This window comes from Copidosoma floridanum, unplaced genomic scaffold (assembly GCF_036245765.1).
Source record: "Copidosoma floridanum isolate Cflo_tuat_1 unplaced genomic scaffold, Cflo_Japanese_pri ptg000011l, whole genome shotgun sequence".
Lineage (NCBI taxonomy): Eukaryota > Metazoa > Arthropoda > Insecta > Hymenoptera > Encyrtidae > Copidosoma > Copidosoma floridanum.
Genome location: NW_028321888.1, coordinates 10,174,930 through 10,194,305, shown reverse-complemented (window position 1 = coordinate 10,194,305; position 19,376 = coordinate 10,174,930). Strand labels below are relative to the sequence as shown.

General features: G+C 33.0%; 1 long non-coding RNA gene across 2 annotated transcripts; it reads left to right on the top strand.

Moving 5' to 3' along the window:
• The first annotated feature begins 12,287 nt into the window (after positions 1–12,287).
• Positions 12,288–18,804, top strand: LOC106636724 (uncharacterized). 2 transcript variants are annotated; one of them, XR_016292889.1, is made up of 5 exons: positions 12,288–12,518; positions 12,793–12,933; positions 13,001–13,147; positions 13,445–13,543; positions 18,284–18,804. It is a non-coding gene; the product is annotated as an uncharacterized LOC106636724 (long non-coding RNA). The 2 variants fall into 2 exon arrangements; XR_016292890.1 differs by lacking the exon at positions 13,001–13,147.
• Positions 18,805–19,376: the final 572 nt, after the last annotated feature.

Sequence of the window (19,376 nt, the reverse complement as noted above, 5' to 3'; positions counted from 1 at the left end):
GATATTTTTAATGTGCTTAATTTTTATAAATCTATAAAAACATAAATTATTCAAGTTGTAAAATTGATTATTTTATAGAGGTCAAGTTTCAAGAAGTTACATTAAATATCGGGGCTTACGTTTTATTACTCAATTTTTTATTTTATACGAGGAAAAGTCAGTATTTAGCTGTACAAGTATTTAATAAGTACACATTGAATGAGTAATATATGACCGGACATATAATAAGTAACTGTCCAACATTCAAAATGAGCTAAAGAATAGGAAAAAATTTTTTTTTTTCCAAAAAAATGAATAATTTTTATTTGTTTATAAAATTTATTGATAAAAAAAAATAGTCTATCCGGATCGCGACCCACCATCGATAATCGCGTTCAGCAGGCAAAAATACTCTAAAAAAACTTTGGTGGGTCCGTTCTAATTGAAAAGGCCACGGGACCCTACCTGGCGCCTATACTATTTATAGACTTTGGACAACTTCGAGTTATTAAAAGTTCTTGGCCGAGGTAGCTATGGCAGAGTTACTTTATGCAGAGAAAAAGCCAGAAAAAAATTTGTTAAAAGTGGCCTTTGGGGGTGGGCGATTTTAAACGAGGGGGGTGTAGTTAAAAGTAACCGCTGTCACTTCGGGAGAGCCAAGTCGTCCCTTCGTGGACGAACGATGAAGGTGGCATCGCCTTGACGTCGTAAGAGCAGTGAGTACGCTGGCTTCGACAAAGTTTAGAGCGTTAAAGGAGGGTAATGTCAGAGCCGTAATTTTTTACGGCCTAGTTGACCTTGCTGGGGTTTTCGAAAACAACATAAAGATCGTCCCGATGTTAAGAGTTTTCTGGGTCTTCAAAAATAGGCGTTTTATATGTACTTGTGAGGCGTGAGAGAGGCCACGGGACCCTACCTAGCGCCTAAACTATTTATAGACTTTGGACAACTTTGAGTTATCAAAATTTCTTGGCCGAGGTAGCTATGGCAGAATTACTTTATGCAGAAAAAAAGCCACAGAAAAATTTGTTAAAAGTGGCCTTTGGGGTAGGGCGACTTTGAAAGAGGGGGGTGTAGTTAAAAGTAACCGCTGTCACTTCGGGAGAGCCAAGTCGTCCCTTCGTGGACGAACGATGAAGGTGGCATCGCCTTGACGTCGTAGGAGCAGTGAGTACGCTGGCTTCTACAAAGTTTAGAGCGTTGAAGGAGGGTAATGTCAGAGCCGTACTTTTTTACGGCCTAGTTGACCTAGCTGGGGTTTTCGGAGACAACATGAAGATCGTCCCGATGTTAAGAGTTTTCTGGGTCTTGAACAATAGGCGTTTTATATTTACTTGTGAAGCGTGAGAGAGAGATAGGAGGATCGTTTGGTGAGGTTTAAAGAGAGTTATAGCGTGGTTTAGTGTACAGTGATTTTTATTGAATATGTACTTTTTTACTACCACTGCTACGTATACTTTAATTACACCAGGTGAGTGAATCATGCATTGCACGTATATGCATGATCAGAGGCGATGTCGATAGTCGTCACGCAGTCCTTTTTATATACTTTACGTTGCCTTTTTACTTGCGATATTCACTAAAGACCAGTAGTTGCCACCTGGCGAGCAGTAGACTGTACTATTAAGTGCAAAGTTTGAAGTCGGAGCTGCGCGCGATATTTCAAAATTCAAATTTATGTAAAACGATCGAATTTAAAGAAAAATAGTTATTTTAATCTAACTCATATATAAAGCAAAGTCGCTAAAACCGTTATAATCGCTAACCGCGATGTTTTGCTGCAGATAGCAATTAATGCAGACGCTTTATAATGCAAAATAAACATACAAACAGTCAAAAAAGATTTTGTATCTGTTACAGAAATAAATTTAAATTCTACAACAAAGTATTGATTACAAATTTTGTAGAGCTTTTAAAAAAGAAACTTTTGAAAGTAATATTTTTTTTTTTTAAATATCTTCTGAACGATTTAGTCGCCAATAATCGTTTCTAAATGGCTGAAAAATCGTTTTACACCATTTAATTGAAAAAAAGCAATGATGTTTTTCTGTAATTATTTTCTAGAAACAATACTTTAATAAGACTACCACCTAAACAATAAAATATAATGCGTTCAAGAAACGTGGTCTTTAGATATCTTTAGTATAAAAAGTACAATTTTGATTCCTGGAATAAATAATAATGATAATATTCATAATAATAATAATAATAATAACAATAATAATTAAAAATATTTTGAGTAGAATTTCTATAAAATCATTTAATAGTCTGCTGAGAAACTAGTGATTTCTCGAATGAATCGTAATAGGTATTAAAAAAAAAAAAAATTTCTTCCAATTACTTAGCTCTTAACTTTTTATTAATACTTTTCATTTCTTAATTTTTATGTTGCACTAAATTAGTTATACTAATATTTATTGAATCCAGGTATAATTATAGTCACTTTAAAAATATGGTTCAGTCCTATAATGTTTGTTGGACAATATTTAATATTTGTCATTTAAAATATTTACATAATATCATATGATTCTTAATTCGAAAATAATAAAGATATCGATGAAAATCGAAGCGACTTTAGGCACGAGATTAGAAGCAAATAGGCTTACTAAATATTGTCAAAAGATTGTAGAGACATAAGTATTGATGCATACGTACACCCGAATTTGCCTATATCAAATTTTATTTTTATTTCTATTTATTTAATTTTTTTTAATCATGCTTGAAGTCAGGAACTTGATGTTGCTGTGAAGTTTTAATCTTAAAATATAACACAAAAAAAATAATTAAGAACAAAAAGCAAAACTTTTCTTATTTTAACATTGATTTTTAGAGGTTCATATGTTTTAATAAAAAACAAATTGACCGATCACATTGGTTTTTTTAGCTTTAGTACGTATACCAAAACAAAATCATAAGCTAAGGCTTATTAGAACCAAACATGAGAATCCTTATTATAGTGTAACATCGGTGTATCCACATTAATTTTTTTTCCTCTTGTTTCAAATCTTTCCGTGCCAATGTGTATCTGCAAAGAGGTGAATTACCTACAAGAATGCTCGTAGCTAAGGTACTACGACCATGCATGACTCACTTACATGCACGCTGGCCCACGCTGACCGGAAATGCAAAATAAAATACTTTTCTACAACCATCGATACAAAAGTTTAACTGGGAACAGTTGAACTGAAATATTAAATTCAGATATAATGTTAGATAAACATAAGGTTGAACATTAGGATAGCTTAGAATTAATGCATAGAAATAAGCGAAAATATTACAAGCCAGAATCATCACAAACAACCAGTACGTACTACATTACTAGCAAACAACTACATTACATATTAACTATAACAAATTTGGTACACAACTTTAGTAACCTTCAAAGAATTATCCTATTTTTACCATTCATGTTCGCAGGCTCATGGTCTACTGTACAACCCTTTTGTATCACGTCAACAATTTTATAAACATACTGCAATAGCCTAAATTGTAATCTTGTTAAAAACTGTCACCGTTTCAAATGTAAAGGACAACGGGAAAGTCATGGCACTTCCCCCTTTTCCTGACGCAGAGATGTCGAGAGAGTCCGCACTCTTGCCCCAACACGGGTAACGGAATTCCCGATTCCCCAGGGCACCCTGAGCCGACTTCCTCTCTTACGACAAACAGAAAAACCCATAGTTGATGAAATGTTACTAACATGTTGAAATACATTCACAACTAACAATGAATGGAAATTACTGGTAAATTCAAGTAAATTAACAATATAATAAGTCGCAACGAACTCCTACTACTGTCCGTGTTTTAACCAAAGAAACCGCTACTGTTAAATAATTATTCATGATAATTTACCAGTCCGATCATGCTCACGTGTACAGCGGAAAAACTAGCAATTATTACAATTATTTACTACTACTAAAACTATTATTAATATTTTAAAGTACCGAACACTTATTCAATCAAACCTGAATATTAAGCGATTTTCACCGCTCTTTTTGCATTGGGTTCGATTGAATGGGCGAACAATGGCTACTATTAGCTAAAACTTGTTAATATTACACCTTAACATTAATATTAAGTTATGATAAAATTCTGTAAACTTTTGATGTAAAAGAGAAAGGAAGGGCATGAGTAAGTGAATCACCTTCCCTTCTCTTGACGCACAGAGGAGAACAAGCCGGATGTGGGATGTGCCAATTTCTGAGTGGCTAAACTAGAGCAGTTCTAGCCAATTAGATTTTCGGCTGTTGTCTTTTCTTCAAAATTTTCCCCCGGCAAGCTTTCCTGCGTTTTTCGAGCCAGCGCGTGACCGAGGTCCGCTTCTCGCAATAAAAAGGCCCGTAGGCCCAGAGGAAAATCAGTTTGCAGTTCGTAGTTCAGAGCTTGACTCGACTCGACTCGGCTCGAAGATAGCCCTTCTAAGTGGACTGAGTAGTAAGAGTCCGCCTCTGCTACAACCCAGTCTACTGCGAAGTGAGGTAAACCACTTCAATTCGGCACGCGAAATCCGACAATACCCTTCGAAGTAGACTGAGTAGTGAGAGCCCGACTCTGCTACAACCCAGTCTTCTGCGAAGCGAGGACACTGTCGAATTTCGCTACCACCCTTGTAAGATCAACTGGTTGCCAGAGTCCGTCTCTACTGCCACTTGATCTTCCTCGAGAGCGACTTATATTCACGCGGGTTCGACGTTTGTATAACAACTTTCGTGTTCAAATAAAAGTAAGTGACAACATATCATATTCTTTCTTTTGACCAAGTATTTCCTTTTGCGCGAATACCATTACTCGCCTTAATATTGGCACCCGCGGATCACCGGGAAGTGTAAAGTGTTTTCGTTTTCGCGAACGCCATTACTCGCCACAGTATTGGCATCCTTCGGTCACCGGTAATAACAAATCAATCTTTAGTATAAAGTGTTCTTCGCGAACGCCATTACTCGCCACAGTATTGGCATCCTTCGGTCACCGGTAATAACAAATCAATCTTCAGTATAAAGTGTTCTTCGCGAACGCCATTACTCGCCACAGTATTGGCACCCTTCGGTCACCGGTAATAACAAATCAATCTTCAGTATAAAGTGTTCTTCGCGAACGCCATTACTCGCCACAGTATTGGCATCCTTCGGTCATCGGTAATATCAAATTAGCCATGGACAATCCGTTGCCCTCCGTGGTAATAATACTATTAGAATAACAACGAACAATTGAGTTAAGGCAAATGCTTACCGTGATATTAATGTGTCAAGGTCAAATTACATACGATATCCTTACTCGTGACGGTGTTAACTGTTTTTAGATCGTGAACGAGGTATACCCCGCTCTTGACAAAAGAAAACCGCGAGCAAGTGCATCGGAATATTGCACAGCAGTCAATCTTAGTCGCGTGAAGGCAATCGTACCCTTTTTTGAGTAACGCGTCTTTAAGTTGGATTACCCTTTTAACCCCGCGTCCCACCTACGCGCCCAGTGTGAATCCCGAGCTATTGAGCGAAAGCTTAGGCTCAAATAATACGTTGCGCCGACGTAACAATAGGTACAAAAAATTATAGAGGTATGTACTCAGAGATTAAAACTTACCATCATATTTACATTGAAATTAAAAAAATGTATAAGTAAATTAAAATTTCGTCTGTCGATGGTAGCACGCTTATTATATGCATCAATTGATAGGCATTTTTGTAAGAAAATAGTATTATTACAGTACAAAAAAGTTGAATTTTGACGAGAAATAGAACTCTGTCTGTGAACGCGGACGCATATACATGTTATCAAGTTTTAAGATTAACTTAAGTAGTTATGATCTAAATAGGCCGCAATTTTGTTGTTAGATTTGGGTTGAATGTCTCAGCTGAGGGTTTACAATCAGACAAGTTTGACCAAAGCGTAAAATTTTGAGAGCATTTTTATTGCAGTGCTCATAGACAAAGAAAACCCAGTTTTCCCGCAATACGTTTTTTTACATACATTTTATGACATGTATACACCATGAGACATACTCAGACTACTCTTTTATTAGATTAAAAATTTTTTAAACAAAAACGATTAATAAGTGGTCACAATTATGGCTCTAAAAAAATTATAAGGTACTATAAATTTAATTTTTTTGGTAAATGCCGTATGGATTTAAAAACAATTTTTTGATCTGAATCATCAAAATTAGTCTAAGAACTTGTACAACATAAGTTATATCTATATAATAGGCAAAATTTAGTTCTAAAATAGAAAAAAAAATTGTAAGTCCTCAATTTTTAATACCTTGCCTTTTATTTTACTCATGTTATCATGGTTTCCTTTATGTTAAGCGATGCCATACTTTGCCCTCCAGTTAACTGAGCGTTTTATCAATAAACTCGTGTTTAACTTGGAATAGCAGTGAATAATCATTTGATAAAAAGTGTTTTCAAAAATTTTCCTGATTTCTTATAGTTTAATTAATTGTTTGAATAAGTTTTACACAATTATTAATTAGGTTGTAAAAGATGTGATCCTCATCGAAGTGAGATCATAACCATTTTGTAAGAATAGTGTAAAATAACTGAGTACTATTAAATTACTTTTGGATGATTTTTATTTTCATTAATAATAGTTTTATAGCCATCTAAAAAAGGGTGAAATGGTAATTAGCATTTTCCCCACTATTGATATTATATTTTTATTAAAAAATTGAAATATCTAACAAAATCACCCAACTTTACAAGGAATGAATTTACAAAGCGTAGTCGTTACGCAACATATACATAAAAATTAAATACTATTATCGAAAAAAAGTTTTGTACTATCATAAAAAAAAAAAAAAAAAAAAAAAAAAAAAAGAAATCGTAAAAAAAAAAAAAATCTGCTGCGGGCGAGATTTGAACCCCAGAATGCTCAAAGCAAAAGTACTGCTACATAGCTACCTCGACTACCAACGTACTGTTTTCCTAAGCACTTAAAGTGACACATGTTTATCGTGAAGCTCCAGGGTTTAAGTTTAAGTATTAGTTTATTTTTTCTTTACATTGATAATTGTGTTAAAGTTTGACCTACAAGTAAAATTATTATTTTTCTAAATATTTTCACAATTACTTATTCTTAATAGAAAAGTTACATGTGTTGATGAATGACATTTGAATTACAGAAAAAGTCATTCTCTATTGAATAAACTTAAAAATCAAAGTGAAGCGTGTGTTTATTATTCTGATATTTTTAATGTGCTAAATTTTTATAAATCTATAAAAACATAAATTATTCAAGTTGTAAAATTGATTATTTTATAGAGGTCAAAATTTAAGAAGTTACATTAAATATCGGGGCTTACGTTTTTATTACTCAATTTTTTATTTTATACGAGGAAAACTCAGTATTTAGCTGTACAAGTATTTAATACACATTGAATGAGTAATATATGACCGGACATATAATAAGTAACTGTCCAACATTCAAAATGAGCTAAAGAATAGAAAAAAAATTTTTTTTTTTCCAAAAAAATGAATAATTTTTATTTGTTTATAAAATTCATTGATAAAAAAAAATAGTCTATCTGGATCGCGACCCACCATCGATAATCGCGTTCAGCAGGCAAAAATACTTTAAAAAAACTTTGGTGGGTCCGTTCTAATTGAAAAGGCCATAAGACCCTACCTGGCGCCTATACTATTTATAGACTTTGGACAACTTTGAGTTATTAAAAGTTCTTGGCCGAGGTAGCTATGGCAGAGTTACTTTATGCAGAGAAAAAGCCACAAAAAAATTTGTTAAAAGTGGCCTTTGGGGGTGGGCGACTTTAAACGAGGAGGGTGTAGTTAAAAGTAACCGCTGTCTCTTCGGGAGAGCCAAGTCGTCCCTTCGTGGACGAACGATGAAGGTGGCATTGCCTTAACGTCGTAGGAGCAGTGAGTACGCTGGCTTCGACAAAGTTTAGAGCGTTGAAGGAGGGTAATGTCAGAGCCGTAATTTTTTACGGCCTAGTTGACCTTGCTGGGGTTTTCGAAAACAACATAAAGATTGTCCCGATGTTAAGAGTTTTCTGGTTCTTGGACAATAGGCGTTTTATATGTACTTGCGAGGCGTGAGAGAGGCCACGGGACCCTACTTGGCGCCTTAACTATTTATAGACTTTGGACAACTTCGAGTTATTAAAAGTTCTTGGCCGAGGTAGCTATGGCAGAGTTACTTTATGCAGAGAAAAAGCCACAAAAAAATTTGTTAAAAGTGGCCTTTGGGGGTGGGCGACTTTGAACGAGGGGGGTGTAGTTAAAAGTAACCGCTGTCACTTCGGGAGAGCCAAGTCGTCCCTTCGTGGACGAACGATGAAGGTGGCATCGCCTTGACGTTGTAGGAGCAGTGAGTACGCTGGCTTCGACAAAGTTCAGAGCTCTGAAGAAGGGTAATGTCAGAGCCGTAATTTTTTACGGCCTAGTTGACCTTGCTGGGGTTTTCGGAGACAACATGAAGATCGTCCCGATGTTAAGAGTTTTCTTGGTCTTGGACAATAGGCGTTTTATATGTACTTGTGAGGCGTGAGAGAGGCCACGGGACCCTAAGGTAAAGTACCTAATTGTGGTCCCCTAAATGTTGAGGTCAGCAATATAATAAATATTACACACACAAAACACCGATAGTATGCAAAAGTTATTCGTTTAATTCATTTTAAATGCCTTTTTGAATGAAACTTTACAAAATTTACTTAAAATTTTTGCTTATTTATTTAATAATTAGCTTTTAAAAATATGACTTTTAAGACCATATTTTTGAGACTAGACGGCGAAGTACCCCAGTTGTTGGACCATGCATATTCCATGGCAAAGACCTTGCGTACTCCAATTATTGGACCGCTGTGTGTTTTCGCATTATTGACGCAGAGCAAGTATATTATGAGCTTTTTATGAAGATTCAGTAATTTATATTTACTATTATAGCCTTTTATTTTAAATATTCAATTAAGTTATGATATCACAGTAAAATTGTAATGTTACAAAATATACCTAGATTTAATTTTAAAAAATGAACACTTAGGTATACAGTTACAAGAAGTTCTCGTGATACATTTGGAAATTAACTATCAGATTTTATATCGTACTGCAAATCATTAATCTGTTTTTGAATATCTTTAAGTTTCATTTCAAATCTAAATTTATCATCTTCAATATTCTTTTTCTCTTCGATCAAACCTCTTTTAGTTTCAATAATTTCTTCTTTTTTTATTTTTTCTGCAATAACTTTTATTTTTTCTCTAAAGCCTTTGATAACATCTTTTGAATCCATTTCTGTCTGACAATATAAGTACCTCTGTGAAAAACAGTAAGGAAAATTGGAAGTGTGCATGCATCTTTTGAACTTTTATCATCAACAAAGGCTTGAATTTAATGAAAACTTAAAAGCATTAGCAACTTCTTCATAAGTAGGGTTATGTGAATCTGTTTATATTAAGTAATCGTACGACAATCATCACTGAGTCAATTGTGTGATTGAGACGTTAAATTATACTTACAGTAGCACTTTAAAACTGATTTACTGACGATTAAATCATTGTAACCAGCAACCTAAAAAAAAATACACTCTCACAATTGGGGTACTTCGCTTGAACAGTGGGGCTGAGCAAAAGGGCCGGTATTTATGGACCGTTGTAATTGCGGGCCAAAAACTGGGGTACATTCACCATAAGGACACCTTTTGATGGACCATCGAAATTTTTAATAAAATTCTATTTTTTCAATTTTTTATTGGAGTACGTCAAATCCTTAAACTATAAGCTTTTGATTTATATGATAAACATTGCACAAAACATAATACAAAATTTTAAACCTGTATTTCAAAGTTGACAAAAAGCGCATTAACACCTGCACAACTTAACCGACGTGCTATACGCACTGCATATGACGACAATAAATACGTTGAAAAACATGATAATTTAATAATAATCGGGAGAAAATTTGTTTAATTCTTTGCTCAATGCCTCGTGTTTTGATTTACTATAAACTTACAGGCTTTAAACTTGATTAACAATTATTTATTAATGGTTAATTCAGATATGGACCATTAACTGGGGTAAGGGGACCACAATTGGGTACTTTACCTTACCTGGCGCCTAAACTATTTATAGACTTTGGACAACTTCGAGTTATTAAAAGTTCTTGGCCGAGGTAGCTATGGCAGAGTTACTTTATGCAGAGAAAAGGCCACAAAAAAATTTGTTAAAAGTGGCCTTTGGGGGTGAGCGACTTTGAACGAGGGAGGTGTAGTTAAAAGTAACCGCTGTCACTTCGGGAGAGCCAAGTCGTCCCTTCGTGGACAAACGATGAAGGTGGCATCGCCTTGACGTCGTAGGAGCATTGAGTACGCTGGCTTCGACAAAGTTTAGAGCGTTGAAGGAGGGTAATGTCAGAGCCGTAATTTTTTACGGCCTAGTTGACCTTGCTGGGGTTTTCGGAGACAACATGAAGATCGTCCCGATGTTAAGGTGGTTCTTCACGATGGTGCCGTATCAAAGCGACACGGGACCCTGTGATTTTCTAATTTTCGATTAGCGTATTATTTGCAACATAAAATATGTTGTACTGGCACTTGACTATAAAATCATTGCATTTACATACAAATAAACAAGCTAATAAAGTCAGAGTAAGAGTTGTAAAAAAATTTTTTTTTTACGCAAGGTTCTGAAAATGGCATGTACGCTCCTACTCAAGCAGACGTTGCCGCAGTTTACACGGCAGACATTTCGTTTACGATTAAATATCGTATACTATTTCCCTGATTAGCCCAAACTTTTGTTATATTATTAGAAAGCTGAAAAGTTCTTCTTTCACTACAAACTTTTTCTATTACGATCTTAAGTCTACTTTACGAGATATTACATGATATCGTAGTATGGAAAAGTAACCTACATAAGAACACATGTTAAAAGTGCATTTTTTGACTGACTTGTTTTCAAAAATTTGCCTGATAAAGGGACTTGAAATTTTAAAGAAAGATGCCTTATAACTTTAATAACAATCCCTCCAAATTTCCCTGTAAGTTTAAGTAAATGGGTTAGGTGAAGAACCACCTTAAGAGTTTTCTGGGTCTCGGACAATAGGCATTTTACATTTACTTGTGAGGCGTGAGAGAGAGATAGGAGGGTCGTTTGGTGAGGTTTAAAGAGAGTTATAGCGTGGTTTAGTGTACAGTGATTTTTATTGAATATGTACTTTTCTACTACCACTGCTACGTATACTTTAATTACATTAGGTGAGTGAATCATGCATTGCACGTATATGCATGATCAGAGGCGATGTCGATAGTCGTCACGCAGTCCTTCTTATATACTTTACGTTGCCTTTTTACTTGCGATAATCACTAAAGACCAGTAGTTGCCACCTGGCGAGCGGTAGACTGTACTATTAAGTGCAAAGTTTGAAGTCGGAGCTGCGCGCGATATTTCAAAATTCAAATGTATGTAAAACGATCGAATTTAAAGAAAGATAGTTATTTTAATCTCACTAATATATAAAGCAAAGTCGCTAAAACCGTTATAATCGCTAACCGCGATGTTTTGCTGCAGATAGCAATTAATGCAGACGCTTTATAATGCAAAATAAACATACAAACAGTCAAAAAATATTTTGTATCTGTTACAGAAATAAATTTAAATTCTACAACAAAGTATTGAATACAAATTTTGTAGAGCTTATAAAAAAGAAACTTTTGAAAGTAATTTTTTTTTTTTTTTAAATATCTTCTGAACGATTTAGTAGCTATATTAGCGTGAAATTTAAACATAATAAGACCACAAATAATATAACGCAAGCTCTTTTTTTAATCTTCCACCACAATAACCTAATCGTTTAAATGCCATATTTCCATAGCTCAAGCATTTTAATCTCACAACTATTTAAGCTGTTAAAACCTGTAAATAAAAGTTGAATTAGTTAATAAAAAATTGGTTTGTATCAACAATAATGGTGTTGGTACAAATTTTAATTTTTTGTGAAGAGAAGTCAAACACTATTATTACGAGATAAGTTGTTTATTAACTAGTTCAACTTTCATTCCCTTGGCAATTGGGTTTAAAGAACTTGGGTTATATATAATGAGGTTTGGTATATTTGAATTTCCCTCTAAACCCGTAAGGGATAGAGTATGAAATAAATAAAAAATAAATAAAATATATTTGAATTTCCCGCTGTGTACCCTATAGGTGTTTTCTTTTTTTAATCAGTTCCTGACATGTTTATGACATTTGTATACGTGTCTGAAATCGGAGTTATCGGAAACCTCCATTTTATGTCATTTACTTACCCACCCATATTTATTAATTTATGCTGGAGTGCTCCAAAATTTTAGTAACTTTGTAATTGTTTGCGTGTTATTTCGCATATTTTTCTACGAATTATAAATATTTAAAAAAATGTTTAAACAAGAAATACTAGGAAAAACAATCACCATACATTACTTGAATTAAGTTTATTCAAAATTCAATCAAAAAAAACGTACACACACACATTTGATATCCTAACCTTAACCTGTAGACTTTATGGTTATCGTTTTGCAAAGGACAGGATTTATTTGGCTCCAAAATGGTAAGAGATGAGTAAAATTTTCTATTTGTAAATAAAATTGTGCATATTATGACAAAAATCCGCATCAATGCATCGGTATAGTCAGTCTCTCAAATTTTTCTCACTTTGCATTGTATTTTTTTCTATGTAAGAATTATTCTGTAAGTTGCTATTTTATGTATTTATTTAATTCAATGCTTCAATATTTTTTTATCTTTCATTCGTTGCTGCTAAATTTATTTTTAAATGTAAGTACAATGAATTTCCATTTTCATGCTTAATAACCTTTCTTTAGTTAAGAACAACTACAAAGAAACGAAGAAGGAAAAAGGAGTCCACTGGTGAAGAGATGCTGTGCACCTCAAAAGTATACATGATGATTATTTAAATGCTGTGGCTGCAAAAAATGCTTTCACACACAAATAACAAAAAAGAGGTATGTTAATACTTCAACATTTTAACAACTAATTTATTCTGCTGTATAAGATAAGTGTTTTTTGTAGGTATTATTGCGGGATTAATCATGTAAATTAAGAACATACTTAAACATTCAGCTTGTTTATGGCCTGTAATAAACTTGGACAAAGTTTAAGCATTGACCACTATCTATTTAAAGATGCATCGAAGCTTGTCAAAAGTGGCTAGTGTTGGTGCGTAATAAGTACATGTGTTCTTTTGTAAGAATAAAGTTATTTTTAAATTAGTATGCTTAAAATGATGTACTAGATGAGTGCTCTGTATTAAATAATTTTATTTGAAAAAAAAGTTTACAATGTAAATACTTGATTGCTTATCAGAAAATATGTAAACATTGCACTTACAGGCTATTAGATGAGTAATATTCACATCTTACATAAGACTTTTAATGATATTGATTAATGATAATATTTAAATACATCTTAATTATAATTTAGCGTATACAAACAATGATATTTCTAAATTTTCAGGTAACTTGTCTAAGTAAAGGACGGTACTATGAAGGTCATCTCTTTTTTCCCATACCCCGTCACTATAAGAGTATGACACATAGTAGGCCAGATCACCAGGTAAGATTTCAACTACTCCAATAATGGAGTAGTGTTTTTCTTTCACCGTTAATATGTATGGAAATTCAGTGTTAATTGAGATTCCTGCATTAGCTGTGAAAATACATTCAACTTCTATAAATAACAGTTCTGCGTCATCACAAATTTTTTTCATTTCCCGTTTTTTACACTGAGTACAAACAATAACTTCTGGGTTCTCAAAAATTTCAGTTATACATTTTTGTAAGTTGTTGAATCCCCCTATATCATTGAGTATGTAAGGAGCAACATCAAAAGGAAGAATCAATGTATTGTAGCACCTATACTGTTTTTGAAAATAACAATTTTCACAACTTTTTTTTGTTTCTATCAGGAAGCAATCTGAATCACCTAGGAGAGTATCAATTAATTGAGCTGCGTTGATTCTACAGTCAACAGTATTTTTGTTTATTTTTCCAATGGGATGTACTATTTTTGCTCTATTTACATATAATTGTTCCAAACAGAATTCAGAATGCACATATGTATGGATTGAACGTAAATACTGATTTTGGTGGCCACTGTCAATATAACGTCTCAAGTTTTTGTTGTTATTATAACCGTGAGATAAAATTTCAGTTAACGAATCAAAAGCACACGTGTCCGTGTACTTTGTTTTTACTTGCTCAAAAGTTAGAGCTCCAGAAATCGATCCATTTTTTATTAAAGGGGACACGGTGGTCATTAATTCTTCGAATGATCCTTGTTTTTCAAACTGGTTTTGATTGTCAATGTCAGGTTGACCAAAAGCATTGGTCTCTCTCTCAATAAATGGCTGTTTGATGTAGTCGGGCTGATCTTTTATTTCCTCTATTTTTTCAAATACTTGTTTTTGCAAATTGTCTGTTAAACTCATATTGTTTGGACCTTGGCTGCAGACTTGATGCAGCTCGTTATTTTTCAAAGCTGCTTTTAAAAGTTTCATTCTGCCATCTAAGAGATCTAATTGACGAAGAACAAATTTATTGGCGCTTGTCGGATAGCTTATATAATCTAATTTTCGAATTTCCCTGAAATGAGCTTCTGATCTTGCTGAAGTAGCTGCTTCAAAAGGGGAATTGTAGTATTCAACCATTATGCTTGTCCATGATGGTATTTGTGAAAAAAGATAAAAAATATTATCTCTAATATCTGGGCAATAAAACGGATTAGGTAATGAAAATAAATTTTCGTTGTTATCGCAAAGAGTCAGAGCCTTTTGATATATGTGTTCTATGTATTCTCTGATGTTATTTCCTGTCAATAGCTCAGCAGTCTCTTCTTCATTTTCAACATCCTCATAGCCAATTACTCTTTCTGTGTCATTTTCTAACATACTGTCCATATATGGTTCGTCGTCGAAATTTTTGAATTTATGTATTAACCATTCTTTTCGTTTTTCAATCTCTGATTTAGGATAATAAGTCGAACTCATAGATATGATGAATATAGCCATCAGCACATTTTCAATTATTTCAATCTTATCAACTTGAATGCAATATCCTATGCATCTCTTATAAAAATCTTTTACTACGTAATTTTTATTTTTAAAACAGTTCCATTTCGTAGTAGCGTGCATTATATGGGCCCTATCAGACCGAATAAAACAAGGTTTAGTTATTGGACATTTCTGAGTTAATACATCAAGACAGGAACATAAATACTCTTTATATGTGCATTTGTTGTAAGCCAAACAGATAGCATTGAGTAAAGTCATCGAACCGTCTGTTGTAACTTCATCTGGAACTGGAGCACAAGCAATCATTGATTCGTTTAAAGCAAATTTAAGAGTGTTTGTATCGTGTTTTTCGCTCAACAGTTGCCAAAGTGGAACAATTTTGCCCAAAGCTTGTGTAACCATGACATACAAAAATATATATCCTGTTTGGTCATCTGAAATTGTGACACTCTTAACACATTTTTTTGATGCGTCAATTGATACGCACAGCTTATCTTTCTTTTTCAACTCTTGCCACAACATCAACTGTTCATCGGTCCAATACGAAACCACAAAAGGAAATCTACGGATTTCTCTGATGCCTGGGTGATCATTATTTTTTAAAAATAATAATGACTTAAAGACTGCAGTAGGACCTTTCAATTGCAGTGCCTCATCAATTGCTTCCTGTCTTGCTTTTCTAAGAGTCATGGATGTTTGCATAAAAGCTGGTTCAACATCAGAGTAATTTAATTGTTTGCCTTCTTCCTTTCTGTAACAGCTAGACTTTACGTATAATAATTTTTTTCCTTCGGCTTTCCTGGCTTGACCTCTTAATTTCCTTTTTTTAGAGTGGTGAATGTTTCTGGTGTCAAATGTACTTATTTTTATAGATACAGTGGTACTGTTCATCGAAAACTGTCTTGGACATTCTCCACAAAAATATGTCAAACATTCAGTGCAATAACCATGAAACTCAAAGAATGGAAGCGTTTCATCAGAAAAGAACTTGTTATTTTTAAAAGCATACTTACAACATAATTTCTGAGATTCCCAAAAATTTTTTACCATTACATCTGTCCATTCATTACTCAGAGTTGTATAAGTTCTATTATCTGCATAAACTACACTAACTGGTTTAATACTTTCCCACTCTTTTTGATTCAGATGAATTGAAAATTTTAAAGCCTTGCAACAATGAGGGTTTGGGTCTTGCGTAGTATGTTTAGCAGTGAATTCGGATTCGTCGTACTCATTATTTACTGAACTATCAGACTCGTTTTCTATGTCACTGTCGTTAGGAATAATGTATTTGAAAGGTTTGTTGATGTTGGAATGATTTTGTAATTGCAGCAAAATATTTTGTCTGTTTTGTTGGACAAACAAGTAAAGATTATGCCTTTTGATTTTGTGATCCAACAACTCACATGCTGTTTCCCATACAATATTATTTTCAACAAATAGTTTTCCTGTTTCATCAAAAACTTGTAAATTTTTTAGAACATTAAAAATTTCTTCAGCTTGAACTACAGCTTTTGCAGGCATTTTAGCTTACTTTTATTAAAAACATTCAGTGTCTTATTCAAATCATATTATCTTGTTATTTTTTTCAACTTCGTGATTTTTTTAACTAGAGTAATAATAAACGTACATAAAATAACTACAGTAGCGATAACTGAAAAAATTGTTAAAAAGCAAGTACAAGTATGTTTAGTTCTCCCACGTGTTATTTACTAGCTCAGATAACATTGACTCTTTATTTTTATTGGCTTAGATATTTGCAAAACAATTTTCAATGGCGCTATTTTTTGAAAAATCAAAAAGTAATTTAATCGGTATAACAGCATTCTCATGTACCCAAAGCTTCTTACTTAACTGGAACGGTTCCACTATTTTTATTACTCTATTTAAAAAATATATATATACTTTTTTTAATAAGACTAAACTTGATAATCTGAAAAATATCACACAGCGTACCATTCCTTTTAACAAAATTTATTGTCTGATTGTACTCTGATTGACAAGGTATTACATTCAAATATTTCCGCCCAATGCAAATGGGATGGCGAGCGCCACCTTGCGGACAAGTAAAAGATTGAATGTAACTAGTTTGCCTGGCAGTCGATAAAAAAGATTATGTCATAGTTTTATTAGTGTGTTATTTTTATTTTTTTTTTTTTTAATTCTCAATTTGTAATTTACAGTGCTTCCTCCAAGTAGCATACATTAGTAGGTAATAATGTAAGTTTAACAATTAACAATAGGAGAACGCCAACAAAATAAGAAAACAGAAAAATTCTGTCTTTAAGCTATAAACTCTAAAGAGTCGTTTTTGCTGTTATTGGTGTGTGTTACGAGAGATAGGTTAACTTATTGAAAAATTTAACATTATTCTTCCTTTTTTTTCTAAACGCTGTGTTACAATTCAGGAAAATACTGTACCTATATTAAGTTCATTGATTAAAAACTACTTTAGGGATATAATGCTCATGTTACAAATAAAACAAATTCATTGAAACGTTGAATCCGAGGTTGAATCAACTGCTTAATCGATTTCATAATTTAATTTTCATTACAAAGGTGGTCATGTTTAGTAAATTGTAATCAATATTTTTTACTCATTCAGGACTATTGAAATTATTAATTAGTATTTCTATGTTTCAGTAAGATGTAATATTTTAATTTATTCCGGGTCAACTTTTCCCTGTACGATCCCACATAAGTTTTGATAGGGAAATTGGTACTTTGCCCATAATTATGTATGAATTTTCAGGAGGCATATAAATAAAATAAAGATGCTATGAAAATCTCTATGTTCTAAATCTTATACATGACGTCGTACCTGCAAAATATGAATACCAGTTAATTTATAATTTTTAATAGCACCAAATAGATATAAGAAAAATAACCACTTACCAGTATATACTTAATCATCTTTGCATTTTGCTTTTAATTCATCCAAAAGATAAAAGAACTTGGATACTTGTCTCATCGTAACTCATGGATTTTTTATCCAGCGATAAAACAATAAATCATTAAAGTGTTTTTGATAATTTAATGTACAACATTATTCATTGTTAGTCAGTGATTTAATTATCACCCCCCACAAACAGGTGCCCATAAAAAAACTTAAATAGTGTATAGAATGATAGATAAATACAAATAAAAATAAATAAAAGCTTCTATCTATTCACTGTAAACATTTTATCCTTGCTAATTGCTATGCATGTAATAAATCTAATCAATACTAGAAAGAATTTTGTTAATTGCTAAGTTTGACACTACAGTTATTTTTTGTTTTACAGGTAAGCTGTAGAAGAAATCATTTTGCACGTGCTGCTTCGTATTCCTGGAACAAGATGTGTAGGTCTAATGAATCAAATTTTTAATTATAATGGTAGGACCAAAGCCAGTCGTGTCGCATGAAGATGCATTCAAGATTCTTGAAACTCTTTCCATTTTCGACGAAAATGGAGTCTTAAAAAAAGAAAGAAATCCAGTTTGGAGTACTGCTTTTCAATTATTAGAAAATAAAATAAAGCCAAAAAATCTCTACACGAGAGTTTATGAAAATAGACAAGGATTATTAACTAAACTGAAGTTATCTGCCAAACATAAAAGCAGCGGTAATGTTGAAAAGGATGATGATTCGATTAACGAAAAAGAAAAATATGATGCTAAAAAAAAATGCATCAATTTACGTGACTCAATTGATGCACTAGATCTTTTAAGATCTGACATTGTTATTTTTTCAATGCTAAAAGAGATCAGTGCAAGTCCGTTCCATTTAATTTATTGGCTACCGGATCAAATTGATATATGGAAACTTATGGTAAAAAATTTGAATCTTTCATTAATTTTTGTTGAATCTGATTATTTTGTAGACAAAACACATATATCTGGTACTGAGAGTGGAGTTCAAATTTTATTAACTCTATTAATGAAATATAATGAAATCATTGTTCCGGTTTCTCAAGTTATCACTGAAAGAAAAAATAAAGAATTTTTCGATTATTTTTTGTGTGAGATATTAAGAGAAGCTATTGTGGCTCCAAAAAAAGTTGTATCTGGGCCTTCCCAAATTATATTGGAATCCACGACTTTAGCATATAATCACTGTAGCTTATTAGATTATAATATTAAGTGTTTCCAATTTTTAAATGGCAGTTCCACTGAACTACAATACTGCACCATAAGTGTTGATATGATGCCTGTAATAAAACACTTACAACTAATGATTGACAAAATTTTTCACACTAATATTGTAATAAAACAATTTTACTTGAGTTGCATTATAATGATAGCAACCATAACAGAATTTTCTGTGTTTAAAAATGCCATAAAAAGTTTATTGATTCTTTTAAACAGTACATATCAAAATGGTAATACGGAAGAGGC